Below are 18,870 nucleotides of genomic sequence, written 5' to 3'. Positions count from 1 at the left end.
GTAGGTTCATAGGACGGCAAAAGTCATAGAAAAAAATGAAAAAGAAACGAGACTGAGGTGCAGGTAGATTTAATGTGACCTCAGCTGAAGTGTTGGAGTGTTGGTGAGTTTGAGGAAACCATATTCTATTTCCATATCATTTCTACCTCTAACTATCCGTTTCTGTGAGATGTTATCAAACTGTAATCTTATGCAAATAGATGCTAAATTTAAGTTTAATTTTAATAGTTGGTGAAATCTTTGAGCGAGGCTTCCTTTGATTTAGTTTTCATTGTAAGTTACCAAGAAGCCCTTGACTCTGCCTGTTACAGAGAATAAGTTTGTGCATGGCATGACATGCAAAAATGGCTGCGCTATTTTTAGCTCGCTTAGATCTTCCTCTATTTAATGTGCTTTTTTTTTCTAGTTGAGAGATGGGCATATTTCACTTTTCATTCATGCTTTCTGCACAAACTTGATCACACAAACAGACACACACACAAATATATACATATACATATATTCACACACATACTCCACATGTATTAGAAATCAAATGGAAACTGGGTTCAAAGGTTAGGTAGGCTCAATATGTCTGTAATTTTTCATCTTTTCTTCCCATCTGTTACACTCGTCAAAACGCAATAAATTCACAGATTATGTGGACGCTTTAGGCACCGGATCCGAGTTCCTTGAAGGAGCAAGTCGCTACTCTCTGTTTCAAATCTCTCCAGCAACTCTGTAACCCCTGCAGAGGCAGCTATGTGAATACTGATGTATTTATTCCCCCAGTCAGAGCATGGTGAAGAGCCATAATCCCAAGGCCCCAGTGCAAGGACGTCCTCCTTGAACCATAATCACCCTTACATCTCTCATCAGCTCCAGCCTGGAGTACATGATTAAAAAGTAGCCGGGACATACAGCCTCTTCACCTGGGATATGATGAGTCCCTGCAGCTGCATGTCAATCAAGCTGAGAGGAGCACATGTGAAATGACTCATGGCCTCCACTTGCCAATTAGAATGACAGGAAAGTCATACAGCATATGCTGTACATTTGGAAGTATGAAATGCAAATAGCAAGGTCCTGTAAAACTATAGAGAGTGAAATGGGGCTGGTGGCAGCTCTGCGACTTTGGAAGAAAGAAGGAGTCTGTGGGAAGTGAGTGCAACTGTATGAGAGATAATTATTAAATATGCCTGATGAAGCAGATTCAAAAGAGGAAGATTAAAGAAAGGAAACCCAGAAGATAGTGATGTTTTACATTCATCCAATCGTCTGCTTGGTGGATTTTCCTTTACTTGGTGAATGAGCCTTTATAGCCAAACTCTTTGTTTCTCTCTGTCCAGTGCTTCTGTTTCAGTGGTTGTCCTGTTATCTTGACTCCCACTCAGTTAAATCTGATCCTGAACCTGACAGAGGCTGCTTCTAAAGGACATTTATTTCTGTCAAAAGGGAGAAATTATGCATTAAAGACTAAAATAAATGTTTATTTAATATCAAACATCAAACACAAGCGTTGTCTCTTCCCAAAATAAAACAAAAAGCAGCAGTTGCTAAAAACTATACAAGAAAATGTAGTCTTTTCTTTAGTTGTGGATTAAAGAAAGAATATTTAACTTATGCATTTGAAGTTCAACCCAGTCTACTTCAAACAGCCTACAATGCTCAGTAACTAAGACAGTAGAGAGTGTGTCCTTCTCCATTGTCACTCTTCAATGTTTCAGATGACTCAACAAATTTCAACATCATATACAGTTAACCCAAGTAAGTGTGACACAAAAACAAAATAAATCTGGAACACAGTCTTTGGTAAGTTTGTAAGAACCAGGTAACTTTGAAATACGCAGTTAATTCACTGTCAGTTTTGTCCTTGCCAACTGGAAGTGAGTAGAGTTGCAGTTTCCATCTTGATCCACTGAGTGGTAATAAGAGGTGGTCAGGTGAGACTAAGAAAGCCAGCATACTGAGGACACGGCTTGTTTCTTGTGTGCAGAACAATAGAATACCCATTTGGATATGATTCAAAGGAGTATTGATGTTTGATGAAATTCACAATCACAAATGAAAGAAGTGCAAGACTGCTGCCAGAGCTGACTGGCATATAATCGGCAAAAGGGGTTTGGGGAGACATGGAGGGCTGCTTCACAAGACGGGGAGCTTTAGGAGCGATGTACCCGGATCAATTCTAACAATGTTCATTTTCTGCACGCACCATTGGGAGAGGTAGTCGAATAGAGACAGATTAATATGATTGTCTCTGGGGGCTCAGACATAAAGGAGGGAAGCAAAAGCTTCAGTTGAATGAATACTGATGCAATATAATCTTTCACAGTTTAAAAACAATATGCATCTAAATAAGATTTCTCCTGTAAGATTAAATTTTACATACTTATATATTGCCCTGTATGCTCACTAATGTTCAACCCGGCCCACAACGAGTCACAAAACCTTGGAATAGTTTTCCAAGATGGATAACTGTCTTCTGGTTTAGATCTGCTTTGCAAGCTCAGAACCAGAACCAAACACGGAGCATCAGCATTCAGCTTATTTTCACCACAAATCTGGAACAATCTTCCAGAAAACTGTAAAACAACTGAAACACTTAGATCCTTAAAATCCAGACTAAAACCCCACCAGTTTAGTGTTGCTTTTTGAAACATCATAAATGAAACATTAATCAAGACTCTGATGTGTGACGATCTGCCGTCTGATAAAATGTAATGCTTAAATCATCGACTGTGTGCTCAATGACTTTGTCTTGTTGCATTTTATGACGGAAAGCACTTGGAAGTGCCTTGTTACTAAAATATGAGATGCAAATAAACTTGATTGATTGAACTGAGCAATAAGAGAACTGAGCAGCTGGTCGACTACGAATGCAGATATCAGTGCATTGCTTTTCCTTGCATTTAAAGGACTACTCAGTGGTAATGTCTGGTAACGTACTATATTCCAAGTGTCGTACATTTACACTCTGAATAATTACATTATCTGTAATGAGTTGAGTTGAGCTTTATTGGCCATAGTTGCCACAAATGACGTATATTTTCAGAGGTTGAGACATTCAAGCGACAGAGCTGCGGAGATATTGTGCAACGGTGAAGAAATCATAATCAATATGATCATCTCCCTTTTCAGCATTAAGCTCACTTTCCTCTGGTGCAAACCCCAAATCTATTTTCTGGGAATGTATCAACAAGATCAACGCAAACTATAATTGTGCAGTGAAAAAAAAATCATAAATGAATTTCAAAATGTGTGTGGCATACAAAGCAACTCACTATGCTTTGATGTCAGCCTCTCCATCACAGCGCTGGCTGTATGATGAGGCTTTTTGTTCCAAATGTACCTCTCTTCCTTCATTTTAAGACCCCCGTTAGTAATCACATCAGTCACACTGGATTTTATTTAGGGGAATCAAAGATACAAAAAAGTGGAAACTTTTCAGATTTGTATTTGTACCAGGTTTTTAAAACCATGTGTCCTTTTCACATAAAATAGAAAAAAAAAACACTGTACAAGTTTTTTAGTTCTATAATAAAAAAGAATTTAAAAAATAGACTGCAAGATCTCATTGTAGTGTAATAAAATAATAATTAAATTATCTCTTCCCATTTCAGACACACAAACATTCACAAAAGTATATTAACGTTTTATGGTCAACTTGTTCCTAGCCAGAAATAGGCAAGCAGGGATGAGCTGCTGTGGCAACAGATCCTTATAAGGGAAAGTCAAATTGCTTACTGTAATTGCCAAGTTGTATTATAATTGTAATGTTTCTACAGAGGATTTCTGTTAGATAAATGTAGGTCAGAGAATAATAAAACAGGTTCTTGGAATTAAATTTCAGTCGAACAGGTTCTCTTTTTGCATTTGTCCAGCAGGCCAACTGAACTGAACTTCTCTTATATGTCCGACAAGTACTTCCACACCCAAAGAAAGCACAAGTCAAACACTTAGGAAAGCTCCTTAATATGCACACTGCACTCTGCTGCCTAATTTACTTGTGAGCCTGAAAAATATCATAGAGATGAGAATTACACTCTGGTCAAAATGGCTTATTGGGGAATTTGGAGACATCCAAAAGCAGCTCTAAACTGAGTAAATGATACTATGAAGTAATCATCTCAAAGGACTAATCCCTGAAAGTTTAAGCCATCTGTGAAATTAAAAGTTAATCATGGGTGATTAGCTTAAAAAAAATGCAACATCAGTTCAGTCCATTGGTATATCCTTACATCCTTTATCGGTTTCCAACCCAATGTGCTATTGATTTGAAGCGTTGTGAACTTAACAGCCTTTGTAGCATAATAATTAGAATGAATCTACAGCAAGAATGCCATTTATCAGCATGAAAATAACACAAGGAGAAAATGCACATTTCAGTATTCTCTTTACTGCAGTGAGGGACTGAGGCCATTTCAGGGCCCATTATAGGAGTCGTCTTTGAAATCCACAGAGATGTTAGGTGGCCTAGAGGGTTTCCTGATGCTGTGTGAATGAATAGCTGCCAGTTGTTTGGATCAATGCAGTAACTTCACTACACTCTTTTTTCTCCTTTTTTTTGGAGAAAACAACCAGTATGCTGTATAATCTGTGCATGCTGTTGTGCATTGCTGGATATAAGGACACCAAGAAAAGCTTTGCAATAACTTCCTCTTTAGAGGCTGGATGTACAGAAATCCAGATATTGGATGTGGAATTACCAGCCACCTTATTGTGTACACCGATCAAAAGTGCTTGTTGATGCAAATCACCAATAGCATGATAGTGACTCAATGCACTCAGACATCAAGATGTTATGAGGATGACTTGTTGAAGTTGAATCCAAACACCAGAATAAGAAGAAAATGTGATATAGATCTCCATAAACCAGTTTCAAAAACTGTCTGTTTTATGGAGAATGGCTCAAATCTGACAAAATATCCAGTGAATGCCAGTTGTGTGGAGCAAAAAATGTCAGAGGTCACCGGAGAATGGGTGGAGTAGATCAAGAAGACTGCAAGACAACAATAGCTCAGTCAATCACTTGTTTCAACTAAGGTATCAGAAATACCACCAAAACCAAAATTGGACAACATTCTTGTAAAAAATGACACCTTTTCCAAAGAGTTGCAGTTTCAGCTGTGATATTCAAAGGGTACATTCAGAAACAAACCAGAATATTGGATCCGCCTGCCTTGGCTGTGTTGTGGAAATCATGTGATATGTTTTGGGTTTTTTTTCCCCATTCTTTTGGTCCTTCTGTACCAATTAAACTTAATTTAAACACCATAATTTATCTTAGTAATGCTGCTGCCTGTTTTCTTCACTTCATGACCAGTGTTCCCGTCTTCTGATGCCTCTAAGATGATGCACCATGTCACCTTACTCAAACAATCTCAAAAATAGATTCTTGAACATAAGATCCTTGAACTTCAGTGTCTCCACAGTAATCAGCTTTAAATCCAGCAGAGCACCTTAGGCATGTGATAAAACAGGAGATTCACAGCGCGGATGTGCAGCCGATAGATCTGCAGCACCTTGTAACACTATTATACCAATAAATAAATAAAAATTAGTTGAAGTGAGCTGTTGAGTGATTAGCAGTGTCTCAGCCATTGTGAATTTAGCTTCATTTGAGGATTTCTTTGAGCAGAAATACGCTGCACATGAAACGTCAAAAAAACTGTTTTGCATTTAATACGGACGTAAAGCTTACTGAGAGGTTTAGCATTGTCGTTGTGAATCTTTGTTTTCAAAGTCATTAATTTTTATCATGCAATTTAGAAAATTGTGTAAATTGAAAAATGCAATGACTGGCAAGTTTTTGTTTGAGAGCTAAAATAATAAAAAAAGAAAAAACTCAAAGAGCAGAAGCATGCCTGATCAAAGTCTGGCACCCACAATGTCTGATTTACTAAAATATTTGTATTGATTTACGAACAAGATTAAGTGGAACTGACTTATTAAGTTTGAGCTGCTTTCATTCTCTATAAAAAAAAAAAAAAACAAGCCTATTTTACATTTTGACATTCTATCAATACTACACCAGTAAGTGTTTCTCCCTCACTACAGACATTTTTCAGGGCATTTTTGTCTCTTAATGATGGCATGCTCACACAACATCTGTGACTATGCAAAATACATTTTCACACTTTGTGTCCCTAAATTTAACAGACATCTCCTGAACGTGTTGCATATGAAAATGCAAATGTTTGCAACGTTTATCTCAGATGTTTTAAAGAGATGACACAGGCAGCTCACTAAGTAAAGGCTTAGGAAGAAGTCAGGAAGGTAAGCCAGCATATAAATCATCTTTCTAATCTTTCTGGTTTTGCATCGTTACTCGGGTCTGCTATTTATAACTGAAGTATGTGACGCGAGTCCTCGCAAAGGTACTTTTGTAAGATTGTCATCAAGCTCCAAGTACATTTGATCTCCCAATCTATTCTGTCTTCTCCAGCTGCACCGCAACACAGCAAGCTGCAAGTGTTTAAAAGATTTCAAAGAAAAAATAATCCTGCTTTTAATGCATCAAATTTGAGTATTTTGCAACATAAAAAAACTTTATGTTACGCTACCAAATCGATACAACAGCTGAATTTCAAACACGTCTGAGTTCATTTGGCTAACCCAGGGTTAACAATCTGCTGAAGCACAGTTCTGGAGTTACCTTTTGATTTGCACATATAAAGGAACACTTTGTCCTTTTCTTGTCGGGAGTGATGTACAAATCAAAAGCCAACTTTAATACAACCTAAGAAAGGTTTCCCCTCTGCAGACACCCTGCATTAAGTATCTGACACGATGCTACTTAAGCATTAAAAAGGTTTCCTTGGGAGCGCTTATTGCTTTGTAAAACATTTGACATTCATAAAGTTGAAGACTGCATAGTCTCTGTGCACACGAGATGGATTAGCAGTTGTGATCCGGTGTGAGGACAGTTTGTGAAACACGCAGTCACGTGATAAAAGAAAAGGAAAATAATAAGGTTATTTATGTCATTGTGTGTTGCAATGCAAGAGATCTAAAGATGGGTATGGGCTGCAACACACAGACTGCTTGTAAATGAAAGACTCTTCTGTCATCACACAGATATAGGCACATAGATCATGGAGACTAATGGTAATCAACCAAGTTCATTTAAGTACTAATTGAGTGCATTTTAGCAGAAATAGAAGATTAGATTTAAACTCATGGTTGAAAGGAAGCAAATCTAAAAAATAATTAACGTAGAAAAGATTCTCATTTGTGGTCAGTTGTCACATTGGGGAATCAGAACTAGTTTTTGAGTGAGTATGTAATGAAAAAGATTAAACACAAGCAGGAAAAGATGTTCTATGAAGTTACAGCCCACCTGGTTTCAACTGATTGATCCTTAATGCGTTGTTGCAGAAAGACTGATGGGTATGGCTGAAATTGAGCAGGCACATAAAGTGTAGCGGGGAGTAAGTCGAACATGAGATTCAGCATAATGTATTCTGTGAGGATGCCAGTGTTGGATCTATGGTCTTTGACAATGGCAGAAAGCCTGTTGGGACACTTAAAGTAAACTAGCAACATGACATCTTTTTTCAACAGCTGGACAGTTGTAAAAAAAGGAGATAGCTCAATAAAAAAAAAAGCTTTAAAGCACTATTTAACGAACAAACAAAAAAAGAAGTAATTTAAAAGTGTGCAAAAGACACCCACAGAAAAAACAACTACTACTATTTCTGTGTAGTAAACATCTATCCCACCTTTTAATGGAGGATGGTCATAAAGATGCTTTATGACCACGCTTTATGACCATGCTTTTTGTTGAAATTAATTACACTCCTTCTATAATGTTTACATCGTTAGATGTTTACCGCAGATGAACTTTTGCTAAAGTTTCCTCTAAGTGTTTCTCTGCGTTATTGGGTGTCAAATTATCCAGATATCTCAGCAGTATATGTGTCAGGGGGTTTGCAAAACCAACTTAGAGAACAAATGTGAATTTCAAAACTGCCTATTGGTTAAATATTCTACAGCTGCTTAATGGAAAAAGGAGTTGTATTCCCCAAAATGAGGCGATATAACAAATGGAGTCTAATAAAAGCAATTAAATATAAAGATTTTTATATAAATGAATCCTGGATTGGACTTACACACTGACTGACTTCAAGAATGTTCACTCGTAACTGGTCAATATTCAAGGGTGGTGAGTGGCGTAAGCAAGAAAACAATTTGAACTGACTCTAGGTCAGTTTTACTTTGAAACAATTAACCAGTGACATGATGGTTGCATTACTTTGACAGATCCAAGACCACTTTCGACATCCCAATAAGAATTCTGCATATATTCCTGACAAAGTAGATTGACCAGAGAAGATGGATCGATTGTAGCAATGAGGACGTGAAATGCTGCCAACATCAGCACCCAGAGGAATCACAGAAGATGCAAACAGGACAAAATAATCACTCAAAATTAGCACCTCTAAACTGTCTGTGTATTGAACTATATTTAGTACTTTATTTATGACAATAGTTATGCTTTGTGCATTGTTCTGTTAGCGTAACTGAATCTCTGCAGTGTGATATGCTGCGGTTCTTCTTTTTCTAACGTAGCAGCTGCTGTTAGTACCTGGCAGTTTCTCAATGTTTTATGTGGTTTAGGCAGTGCAAAAACATTCAAAAAGGTAGAACCAAAAAACAAATGCCAAATGCAATTTGTGCCAGAGAGATGGTTAATCAGGTGTTAGACAGAAATAAAGCCATAAAATGAAAAGCTTTGTCAAACGCACCTTTCAAATTGCAGACGCATAAAAAAGGGATGAAAGGCTGTAACAGTTTAGAGGGTTTGCGTTATTTTTTAGCATGCGTGTAAATTTCACCAGTCATAAGACTATTCATGTGTTTGAATAATTTAGAAGATCTTTAAATAAATGACATCTAAACATGCTTATTGTCGTGGATTTGACTTGATAAGATTAATTGCCTATTTGGTCTTTAGTAAATAACTCCTGGTAAGTTGCCTTCAGGTATTTTTAATCTTCAAGTCAATTTTGGGTGAAATAACTGAGTAAACAGCAAATCATGTTCTGACTACATTACATGAGTTGATCTAGATAAAATTTTAAAACTATCAAAATGTGCTTGTGCATGATTTAGGAGGCAGAAACCAATCTGCAAAAATGCAACATAATCGTCTAAATGGTTGATGAGGAGATCTGTCTGGTTAAGTAACTGTGACTGTTGTCTCTTATCGTAACAATCAGTAGCTGAAAATAACCGGGGCTGATGCTTACCGAGTTCATATTAACCCGGCAGCTAATATATTCACTCTGTGCTGCGGAGCACTCATATAGACTTAACATTTATTAAATGGCTGCGACTGAGTGAATTTGGTGCCGACAGCTGTCACATCTCATGATATTAGCAGTAGCCTATTAATTCTTTCACGCCATTTAACCCAAGACATGAAAGCTTTAGCTTTAAAATCCTGGCTCAGGCTTTTTAAAAATGCCGACGTTAACGTTTGACTTCAATGTTGTTTCAAAGCGCCTTCTTCTTTAGCGTTTCTAACTAACAATGCGTCGGCAGAGAGCGGGAACATGCGTTAGCTCAGGTAGATAAGGGAGTCACGATGTGTGCTACAGCTACACCGTGTCCATCTGGGTTCCGTTTTCCCTTGACCACCACTTGAATCCCTGCAAGTACTTTATCTATGCCAGCTTGCTTTGCACTTATTCTCCTTCTCATTTATCACTGTCTAAACGTTTGACAGGTTGTGCAGTGGATATGGATCATCTCTGACAGACAAATAAACCGCTCCCCAAAGGGGCACCAAGCACACAGACGTCTATGCCGTTGCAAGAAAAATGTGCAAAGAGATAAAACCATGAGGAGGCACAAACAGGTAGGCTAAAGGCCACGACCTGGCATTACTCTGCAATGTCCTCACTCCTGGGCCATAGAAAGGTAAAGTGACACAAAAAGCTGATGCGTTCTGCTAAAGTATGACTCCTGGAGCCTGTTTAACAAAATCAGATTTTGTACAATGATTTTCTCCCATTTTCCGCCTGTGTACTAAACCAAAACACCGCAGAGAAAAAGACTTTCCCCTCAGAGTACTACAAATCAGTCAAGTTGTACAGATACACCCCAGAAACGTAACTGTCTGAATGGCTTGCTCTTGCCGTGTGTGAACCATGCTGGGTGCGTATGCTTCAAAGGCTGGAGGAGAGACGCACCGTAGCTAGTTAACATTCACAACTTTGGGGAGTTGAGCTCCCATGTCCAATCCATCAATTGATCAAGAATGCAATGAGACTATGAATCTTACTTCGTTTTTCTTGTCAGCACACAGTGCACATGGCCTCTGCTGTAATATTATATTTGCTCACCCTGCCACCGTCACTTAATCAAGATTTTACAAAAATATATATATATTTTTAACTTATAACTATGTAGGTTTTCATGTTTTCTTTTAGTTTCTTTCTTACATCGGATAGACTCAAAATAACATGTTTGCTTGTGATAATTCTGCTTCTTTGAGACATGAGTTAGACTTAACATTTTTGAGAAAATATGCCATTTTAGGATTGCATCACAGGGCTTGTCAGACCTACTGATTTAATATTTATAAGATATAAATATATATATAATTTGCATCTATATATATCCATCATTAAAACTATGTCAGTTTCTCAAAAAAAGTCAATGAGACAAAAAGATTAAAAGTATGTTTTCTAAAATCTTCATCTGGATGTTGGTTGTTGATACCAACTTTTGGTTGAGCTTTGTGCTCCTCCCTCTGAAGAGCTTCTGCTCTTTCATGTATATCATTGCCAATTCATCGTGCAGGTTTAAACAGAGTGCTGCTTTTCAGCAGTAATCCTATCCCAACGCAACACATAGGACTGTTTTCAGTGCCTTGTTCCTGGCATCTTCAAAAAGATACCTGAAGATAATTCAATCACTGGATTCAAATGATGTATTAACGTCAGCAGACAACATACAAGGGGAAGTATTTAATTAAACTGTACATTGGTAAATTATAGTTTTATAAAATATCTAATACTTTAGACAGCAATGGTATTTCTAACCAGAGGTGTGATTCATATGTTCCTATATGCTCCTTAGTAAACAAGTTACTCGTTTCAGCGAAAGAGGTTTTTGTCTTTGAAACTGTTATTAATTGCAATTACTTGTTCTTCAATAATCATGTAACCTTACAAATTATGATAATTCAAACTCTTTCGACTGAAACTGCTTGAGTTATCATAATCATACATATTCATCCTTATAAAGACTGAGGGTTTTCCAGAAATGAGGCCAGGAAACATGTCTGCTTTTTTTTCACTCTGAAAATCGGTAAAAGACTTGAAATATGTTGAATCTCTCAATATTTTTCTAAATTAATGTTAAAAAAAAAACATTAATAAAATATGTCTTTTAGCCAACTCTAAATTAATCAATAAATTTGGCATACACACACAAAATGCTTCCACAGTAAGACCCATAAGGAACACAAATTGCTGGAAAATCTGGCATTTAGTTTAAATTAATTGACATCGTCACTCTGACTTGCTCCATTGTGCTCGATTAAAGTTGCGGAGCTCGCTTTGCAAACCTCAGCAAAACAGACGCCGGGAAAACTGAAGCACAGATCCAAGCAAACGGCTGCCAATGGGTGAAGTGTCTGATAACACTTCACCCAGATCAGAACTGAAACAAAGATACGCTGCCATGTGATTTTCAAACTGCCAGAGGAACTGAGTTTGACCTAGTAGAGCCGTACAATCCAACACTGTTTTCAACAACAACCAAGAGCATCACAAAAAAAAAGGAAAGAAAAAGCAGCCATGAGGCTTCAGCAGTGGCATGAGAGTATAAATCCTGCAGTGACATCTCCAATGCCAAAGATTTTTGACAGATTAACAACAGATAAGGGTTGCAAAGTTGTGATGCTGGATTGAAATTGGTTTGACTGATTATGACTTCCGCTTCCTAATCCGTTGAATAGTGATGTGGTAAAATTAAATAAAGCATCTTACATTTGAAACAGAGCTCATGCATAGTGCCTATCTGGAAAAGAGTTGGAAAATACAGAAAAGAGTTAAATATTTTCAGGCAAGGGATCTGTTTGAGTAAAATGAATGTCATATTCTGAGAACTTATTAAAACTAGTCAGTTGAATGAAACAAAAAGGTTTTAAGAACTAAAATAAGAAAAGATAATAATTTACACAATACTGATTGAAGTAAGAGATCAGAAATCAATTATTTTTTAAATTAACCTTGATTTTTATTCACAGCTTTAATGCTTCTTGCCACACTGCGGTCAGGTTCAGATGACCAACTAATCTGAACATTAGTTAGTACAGTCATATGCGTTTGTGGCAGAAATCAAACCAGAAATAAATGGGCCCTGGCTGCCATTCTACGGCAGCATGCTCGTCCCGTCTGTACACCGCCAATAAAATGGCTAAAAAACATTTAATATATAAACTGATTTTTCATCATTTAGCTTATCTATATAATGTACAGTGTTTTTTGTCATGTGTGTAACGTGTTTCGTGAGATGAGGAGCGATCAGAGATGGCAGAGAGACTCGAGGTGAGGCAGGAAGTTCTCTTCCCTCATGGCAGGGGGCGCTCATGATCCCTGACATTGTGACTCCACAACTGCAAAGTAGGATACAGTAACAGTGAGCTGGCCATACAGGAAATAAGTGAAGCTACATGCAACTATCCTACGTGTAGCTTGGCTGCAGAGAGCGAGAAAGAGGTGGTTTTGAGTTGTACTTCAGTGGGTTTCCCTTTGCTCTGCAGCACAGCACTAAAATAAAATAATAATAATTTCTAAGTTTCATTGAGTTAACGGATTTATTCTACCATGGCATCATGGCATTGGACGGCATGTGAAACACTAAAGTCTTCTTGTCCTTCAATGTCCGCATGAAATTTTCATAAACAACAACGTGCAGGGGGCCTGATGATTTTGTTTAAATCAGTGCCTGTCCAGCCACGAACCTCACCGCACATCACTGAAAAGATGCTGGTTTAACAATTGCTGTTTTTTACCCCCAGAATACTGAGACACCATGATCTTTAATTTAATATTTTTTTTTTCTTGACTTATCAATTTCTTCTACTTTTTTTTCCTTAAACTGACAGCGAGCTAAAGGTAAATTTGATGGAATCAAATTAACTGGTCCAGTTTTCTCTAGGAATAAAGCTTGGTTGGGATAATTTGTGTTAAACTGCATCACTTCCAGACACTTCAGTTTCCACAAGGGTCATTAAAACCTCCAGTCCTGCACTTTTCCTGAAAGCAGCTTTGGTCAGTAAAGTGTGTGCACTTACTGCAATTGTCTTGGGAATAATTTTTGTTAACCTGAAAATCACTGATCCTCTTCTAAGTACCAGTAGACATAGTCCACTTGACACCAGTGATACTTGTATCATGGTTCGGGAGTAATGAATATTGATAGAAAAATTGCTAAAGTTGTATGGTGTTTAAATATCTTGTTTCAAACACATATATTATGATGTAAAAAAAATGTTTAATGTATTTATAAATACACTTTACAATTTTTTTGTTACTTTTGCTAATACCATAAACATACAGTCCACCTTGTTGTTATTTCCTGTTTTGCTTACAAAAGGAGATTTCAGCTTGCTTGATTAATGTCTGTGTTAAAATAATGTAGGTGAAATTCAGGCCTTTTTGTCTGAAATAAATCTACCTCTGCTAATGTTATTGAATAGGTGAGGGCGATCAATAGAGTAGATTTTGATGGGATGCTCATCACCACTATACAATTATCCGAAGGACTACAATCAAAACCCCTCAGCAAAAATTTAACCAGAGCTTCATTACTAAAATTGACCATTGCTTAATAGCAGACTCACTGTAAGAGTAAGGTTGCAATATTAACAGTTCATATTGTGCGCACATTAAAATCCAGTGAAAGCCGACGTTGTTTTGTTAGTCGTTGCTCTTTTTTTTTTCTTTTAGTGGCAAGGTAAAAACATTCAGAGATTTCAAATTGCATTTTTGAATATGCATTTTTAAGCTAGAAAAACTAATACAGAAGAAAAACAGCCTAGGCCTGTTTATATTAGTCATGGAAATGGTCTCCATTTATCAACCAGAGACTGTTTTTCATCAGGTTGGTTTTTCAAAAACAGCTCAGGGGTGGATTCACCAGAGACGAGTCCCAAATAAGCTAGGATTTCACTTGTCATCTCACAACATTTCTGTTTTAACAACTTGACCACGCAGAACAGATGTTCCTGCAAAATAATTATGGCACTGAATTATTCTTGATTTGATCATCCTACTATTTTTTTATGCCTAAAATACCTTCTGATTTGACAAAAATGATCTTGCAACTGTGGTTGGAGAAAAACAAATTCTTGGAATATATCCAAATCACAAACACTGTTTGAGCCAAACTCATTATGTTAATACCTTAGTGTTGTTTTATGCATAGTTGTTGATTTCTGCTAATATTAGAACTATCTTTGAGAGTAAGAGCGCCTCCTTGTGAACAAGGTTAGCATCAAAATTTAAGAAAAAAAAAGGGGTACGCCTCAGGAGAAAAGAGGAATGTATACAGGTAGCTTATCTTCCTGTATACATTCAATGTATTTTTTTGATCAATGTATTGCATAACTTACAATTCATTCTTGGGGAAAAGAATGAATTCATCTTGGTGGTTGTTGAATCACCTGTGTTCAACATGAGGATTCAAACAGAAAGGAAACATGTGGCTGTGCTTTTCTGAAAGAGTGCTGAGACAAATAAGGCTGGAGAGGGAACAGGACTCGGTTCTTGTTGATAATCATTCAGGTTAACATAAGATAGATGCTGCAAAGTTAGAAAGCATAAATGTTTAGAATGGAAGAAATATAGAAGCAGGACAATGGCTTTATATGGATTCTTAATGACCAATTGATATTAAGTGGGGTATGAATTTAAATAAAAGCACTTAGGAGCTCTTCTTATGAATACATTTTGAAGCACTTGTGCTTTTGTTTAAGGTTGTTCTATAATTTATTCATTCATATCTTAAGGATAAAAAACAATCACTCAAAATAAATAGCAATCTCAAAAACATGTAAAATAAACAGAGAAACACACCAGGTTGGCACTGGTAACTCACTAAGTTACCAGTGCCAACCTGGGTAACTTTCCTCGTGGTCATATCAAACCGCTGCACGTGTGACAGTGCTAAAACTGAAAGGATTTACGATGTGTTTTGCAAACTGTCATAAGTGAAATGTGTGCCTAAGATTTAAACAGATACAAAACTGTCAAATTAATTACTAATTAATAGTTTATAACGTTGACTTTTCATACATTTGAAGGTATACTCAATACAAACCTTGGGGCTGCTCTGTAACCTCTGACATCCTAATTTAGAAGTCCAATTTCAAAAAGAGTTGTCATTTTTTCAACTTGGATACTGAAAAAGCTGACTTCTACGTATGAAGATAGTCCTCTAAAACAGTAAAAAAGTCAAAGTTGCAATCAGAAATTTAGTAGCAATCATTAAACCCGTGACAGAAATATTGCTGTACATTCTTTACCATTGTGGACATATTACCACTATGTTTTAAGGGATAAAATAGAAAACACCATGCTGGCTAACCAAATAATGGAAACAGGTGTTCCAATCACTTCTATTGCCACTGGTATATAAAATCCATTACCTTGGCATGCAGACTACTTTTGCAAACACCTGTGAAAGAATGGGCCAACTTCAGTAGCTCAATGATTTCCTTTGTGGCGCTGTGGCAAGATGCCCACTTTGCAATAAATCCAGTTGTGAAATTTCCTCTGCACCAAATATTTTACAGTCAGCCGTTAGTGGCATTGTAAAGACGATGTAGTTGATAGCACAGTCGTCCAGGCCTACAGTGGCCTTCAGATTAGCTCCAGAACAGTGCATAGAGCGCTTCGGGAGATGAGTTTTCGTTGCAAAGCAGCTGCATCCAAGCCTTACATCACCAGGTGCGATGCAAAGTGTCAGGTTCAATGCGTAGTCATAATGCACACCCCCCACTGGACTCTACAACAGTCACAATTCAGGGGATGAGGCTTTGGTTGGTAGCTGCCAGACTAGGTACATTGTCCATACCCACTTCTCCTTGCAGGGCTGGCATGTTTATCTCGCTTTCATTGAGAAAGAGATGCAGTAACACCGTGGACAGCTCACCAGCCCATCACACAGGAAGCACAGAGACAAACAACCATGCATAGCAAACAGTCATGTTTCTGTCAAGCCAGCATGAATGCACATAATCACAAGATTCCTGACCTCGGCCTGAGCCAGGTCTTTTCATCAATCATCAGTGTCTGAAAACACATGTAGAATAACGGTAAATAATTGTGAAAACCTTTCCACAAGAGTTGAATCTGTTGTAGCTCCAAAGGAGGCACAGACTACATATCAAACCTCATGGATTACGAGTGAGATGTCTTTCAAGTTCATTTGCGACTGAAAGCAAATGATCAAATACTTCCAGCAACACATTGTACTTTGAAATTAGTGTTTACAATATGAAAATGATTAGCAAATCCCACAAGTTTTCAGATGATGTAAACAGTAATTCACTAGTAATAATTGCTTAACTTGGATATCTACTAGCAAATTGAGCAAATTTTTCATCATTGAAATCAGCCTGAGCTGTTTGTGTTTTCAAAATGAGCAATATTTCTACTTCAAAAAAAGGCCTTGAAATGGCTCTCAACAGGTGGAGCCAGCAATGGGTGAAAGCTCTGTATCCTCACTGCAACATATTAAGCAAATAAAACACATTTTCAAACAAGGACATTTGGATTAGTATAGAATTACTGCTGGAATCGAAACAAATGGATCCAGACAAAACATCAGAAAAATGCGTATTTAATTCTGGAAAAAAATATTAGGAAGATTAATAATAATAACATACCGTTACATCATAATGACTGTATGTGGGTCTGTCGCTCATCATGCTATAAATAACACCAGTAACCTGTGGATGCCACCAACACAGCAAAAAAAAAAAGGAGCAGACCAAACCACAAGGTGGTGCCAAAAATATATCCTCCCTCCACTCTTTTCATGACAACATCCAGTCAATCCCCCCTCCACACACACACGCACACACACACACACACACACACCTTCTGTACATCTGTGTTTTGAGAAAAAGAAAAAAAAAAGTCCACTTTCCCAACTGTGCGCAGAGCGTCACATCAACATGCGCCACACATCTGCTGTTCATCACCCGCGAAATGAATTTTACAGTCCGATCTGTGTCACTTTCTGCCCGCGCCCTCCCAACATCCGTCACGACCAAGACGTCCTCTCTGCCTCCTGCCGGCTCATGATTTGTGCTCCGCTGTCGCTGCCGCGCAGAGGAAGAGGAAGAGGAAGAGGACGGGCTTCCATCCTGCCCGACATGCAACAATGTGCGCACGGCCAGAGTCCACACAGCGAGACAACAGTTCAGACCCGGCAGGAAACTCACAGCTTCGGTCATCCGTTAATTAGTAATCGCTTCATAAATAACTATTAAACTGTTGAGTCGATCGTAGGCAGGTGACATTCTTTTAAACTCCGCGCATTCCTGCATTTAGACAGACTCACCTTTGCCGCCGCCTCTTCGCTTGGCTTAAAAATCAATCTCCCTCTCACTTCGGCGCGGGAGGTTTTTGTGCGCTTCGGTCCGCAGAAGTCGGGCTGAACCGCGAGAAAAAAGAAAAAAAAAGCCCGTAATTGCAGAGCAACTCAATTTCCTCCCCCCTATCCCTCCTCCTCCTCTTCCTCCCCACCACTTCCTCGGGTATCTGGATCTCCCGCAGCTCCTCTCCACCACCGGCACTCAGGACAGAGAAATGGACAGATTAAAAAGCGATAGCGACGAGATCCAACAGCGATCGGATCTTTTCCCCGCTTTTCACGGGACGGAGGCAGAAAATAAGATCGGATGGGGTGAAAGGGGAGGTGAGGGGGGGAATCACATCCGAAGGAGTTTGAAAAATATCCCTCTTCTCTTTTATCACCAGTAGAAACAAGCCCCCGTTTTCCTCTCACCGGTTAAAGAGTTTTCTTTCCTTCTTTCTTTTTTTTTTTTTCTTACTGAGAAGTGGAAGGTGTATCTATATCTGTGAGGCTGACGGCAACGACGGTCACCGGTGATGCTGCGTAACCCGCATCCCACTTTCTCCCCCTCCCCCGGTAAGAGGGAAAGAGCGCAGAGAGGAGAGAAAGAAAAAGAAAAAGAAAAAACAAGCGAGGCAGCTGATCCCCTCTCAGTGCGCGGAGCTCCTGTGATCAAACACCCTGCAGCCTGCCAAAAATAAAAAAAACTGAAGGGGAAGAAGAAGAAAAAAAAAGCCTCCTTCTTTTCACATCTTGCGCTGTTGAGCCATCCACTGCGGTCTGGTGGAAAGGTTCAGAGCAGACTGAGGTGCGGGGTGAGGTCTGTCCTGTCTCCTTCCTTCTCTCTCTCTCCCTCTCTCTCCTTCTCTCCGTCGGAAAAAGGAGATGCTCGGTGCCTCCCTCACGCAGAGGCTGGCCGGGCGTGAAAAGGAAAACGCTCCGGACGCTTGCATTTATAGAGCCACCACAGGAGGTGGACGCGGTCCGCATACGGAATAAGAACACTGGTTTTACTGGGGGGAGAAAGTTAACCCGCTGCAACCAGTGTGAGGCGTTTGTTGGTGTTGGAAGGATGGATTCAACACCCGACTTATCCAGCTGCTGCTATTTTATTTATTTATTTTTTTTTTGTCTAAAAGAGAAAAAAGAAATCGAGAGGGCACAAAACTACACATTTCAGCAGAGCTTGCTGGGATTTAATGATAGGCAAACACCGTGATAGAAAAGTGGAAGAAACATTAAGTTGTTTGTTTTTGCTGTTTATAAAGAATCTAAGAAGTGTGG

General features: G+C 38.5%; 1 protein-coding gene across 2 annotated transcripts in view; it reads right to left on the bottom strand.

Annotated features, from left to right (window-relative positions):
- The window catches only part of grik4 (glutamate receptor, ionotropic, kainate 4), a 323,313-nt gene extending 304,841 nt beyond the window's left edge, over positions 1-18,472 (bottom strand). For both annotated transcript variants that reach the window (XM_055028391.1, XM_055028392.1), the window contains exon 1: positions 17,572-18,472. The gene's annotated coding sequence lies outside the window, so the exon portion shown is untranslated. The remainder of the gene's footprint in view (positions 1-17,571) is intronic.
- Between the last annotated feature and the right edge of the window lie 398 nt (positions 18,473-18,870).

The sequence above is a fragment of the Poeciliopsis prolifica genome, unplaced genomic scaffold (assembly GCF_027474105.1).
Source record: "Poeciliopsis prolifica strain line A6 unplaced genomic scaffold, Auburn_PproV2 SCAFFOLD004, whole genome shotgun sequence".
Lineage (NCBI taxonomy): Eukaryota > Metazoa > Chordata > Actinopteri > Cyprinodontiformes > Poeciliidae > Poeciliopsis > Poeciliopsis prolifica.
The sequence above is the reverse complement of the archived record's forward strand: the minus strand, read 5'-3'. Positions and strand labels throughout refer to the sequence as shown.